This window comes from Macrobrachium nipponense, chromosome 13 (genome assembly GCF_015104395.2).
Source record: "Macrobrachium nipponense isolate FS-2020 chromosome 13, ASM1510439v2, whole genome shotgun sequence".
NCBI lineage: Eukaryota > Metazoa > Arthropoda > Malacostraca > Decapoda > Palaemonidae > Macrobrachium > Macrobrachium nipponense.
The window spans coordinates 32,582,647-32,584,953 of NC_087206.1; the positions used below are offsets into that span (position 1 = coordinate 32,582,647).

General features: G+C 32.1%; 1 long non-coding RNA gene across 1 annotated transcript in view; it reads left to right on the plus strand.

Moving 5' to 3' along the window:
- LOC135225450 (uncharacterized) overlaps window positions 1-1,495 on the plus strand; it is a 5,821-nt gene extending 4,326 nt beyond the window's left edge. Inside the window, exons 2-3 of the long non-coding RNA XR_010316965.1 lie at window positions 941-1,108; window positions 1,283-1,495. This is a non-coding gene — a long non-coding RNA (uncharacterized LOC135225450). The remainder of the gene's footprint in view (window positions 1-940; window positions 1,109-1,282) is intronic.
- Window positions 1,496-2,307: the final 812 nt, after the last annotated feature.

Here is a 2,307-nt window from a genome sequence, read left to right on the forward strand (position 1 = left end):
TCACTATAAGGCTACACAGAAATGAGATTAGTATGTGTATTTCATGCCCACTTGAATGCTGTGAGCAAAATTTTTAAAAATATTCAATCTGTCATTCTGGAAGAATCAGAAGTTTTTAAAAGTAGTTATGTAATAATGTGATAACTTTTTCTTTAACAATGGTAGAATTTTGCAAAATTGGGGAAGGTTTTTTTTATATAAATCATTAAATCATATAATTATTAAATATATACTATATATAAGTAGGATTGCATGTGGCTAAATCTGATCATTCCTAACTCTTAATACATTATAGTAAGATTTCTTATCATTGCATGCTTTATGCTCTGAATCGTCTCAATTTGAAACCACCTTTATGCTTTATTTATTTATTTCAAAGTTTATACCTTTCTTTGTTGTTGTGATGCTCCATATGATCCGCTCTAATTCCACATCTCAACTTTTCATGCTGCTGTTCCTAATATACTATTTTCAGGACTGTCTTTATTTGCACACTATTACTACCTTTAAACCTCCCTATTCCTATTTCCATGCTATAACTCAAAATTTTTGCCTTTCATAGTATGAATGTACTATTGTATGTGTGCAATGATTAGTGCTTGAATTCTGCAACTTCCTCGCAGGGATCTTATTATTTGTTCATCTGCATTCTAATGCATGATGTATCCATAAACTGTCCTGTCTAGTAAAATCCATAATTTTTTTTATGTAATATCAGTTACTCTTCCTACCAGTTGTTAGTGTTTGGCCTTCTAATTGTCACCCACTGTGAAAATATTTTTTTTCCTGGCAGTTTCTGCAATAAACAATGCTTCACTTAAATAATATATATAGATTGGCATTTTTCTGTTTTCTCATCTAATTCATGCTTTCTATTCCCACCACACATGCTACTACAAAATTCTATTGTTAAAGTATTTCACCAAGGCTTAATTTTCAGGAACATCGGTGCTCCAGGCTATCCGCTTCATAGTTGCAGTTGATGGAAGATTCATCAACTCAGACTTGACTTCACTCGTGCTGCGATGGCCATGGTTTTCGCAGCATTTGTCATATTTTTTATTTATTACCCATCAGAAGCTTCAGTCACAATGGAATTTATGCAGAGGTAAGCTGTTGTAATAAGTTACTTGATTTTTTTTTTTTTTTTTAATTTAAGAATATCAGGGAAGTAATTTATATTTAAATGTCCATGTACTGTAACTTTGTAATATGTGTGGTGGTCAGCAGTTGTTTTACAATATTTTTACCATTATGTTCATATATTTTGTCATTTTTACAGGTGTTTCTGAAAAATAAATGCAGAAAAAGGGACAAAAAATACCAGAACAAAGAAAAACGTGGCACACACCCATCGAAGAATATTAAAGTTCAATGAGCTTATGGAATAAGGAGTGAAAAAGCATTCACACTTCTGTATAAATAATTCATGTTAAATTTTGTGTTAAAAAAGTTATAAATCTGTTTTTCAAGAATAAAGCTTTTTGAAAGTTAATCTTCTCATTATTTTCTCCAATTGGATATATGACCTGCACAAGGAATTTTAGGTTACTATTTCAATTGTAACATGAAATGCATAGAAATATTAACATTAAATTCAAAGAAATATTAGAAAAATCATGTACAAATCCCAAAAAGTTACTGTATACTCTATGTCAAATAAATTTACATAAATATGTTACATGTATAGGATTTGTTACCAATTTTAGTTTTTATCTGTTTTGATATTGTATGAGATGTAATTATAATTTTACAAAAAATAAATTTAAAAAACATGTATAAATGACTATTGTAAAATTTAACAAATGTTTATAAAATGTAGCCCCACAAGGAAGGTATGAAAAATGTTTTTAGGATTATTTTTTTCTTAAATTAGCCACTCCAAAGTTTGGCGGGTGGGGTTGTGTAGCGCAGTGATATACAGGGTGGGGCAAATCAAATGCCCGAGTTTTGATCGGCTATTAGGAAAAGCAAAACAATACTTACAGAATTATTTGTTTTATTCGAATCAGTATACAATGCTGTTTGTGTGATCACTTTTTGAAGATGGCATCAGGAAGATGGTGCCATCTGTAGCGATGCACGGTTGAAGGCGATGTCTGAAGTTTTCGGCTGCTCTTCGGCACATCTCGAGGAGTATTGTAGCGATTTCCTCCCGGATTCGCATCTTCAATTCTTGCAAACTTTGTGGCGAAAGTGAGATGAGCCGAGGAGCAGCTGAAAACTTCAGACATCGCCTTCAACAGTTCATCGCTACAGATGGCCACCATCTTCCTGATGCCATCTTCAAAAAGTGATCACACAAAC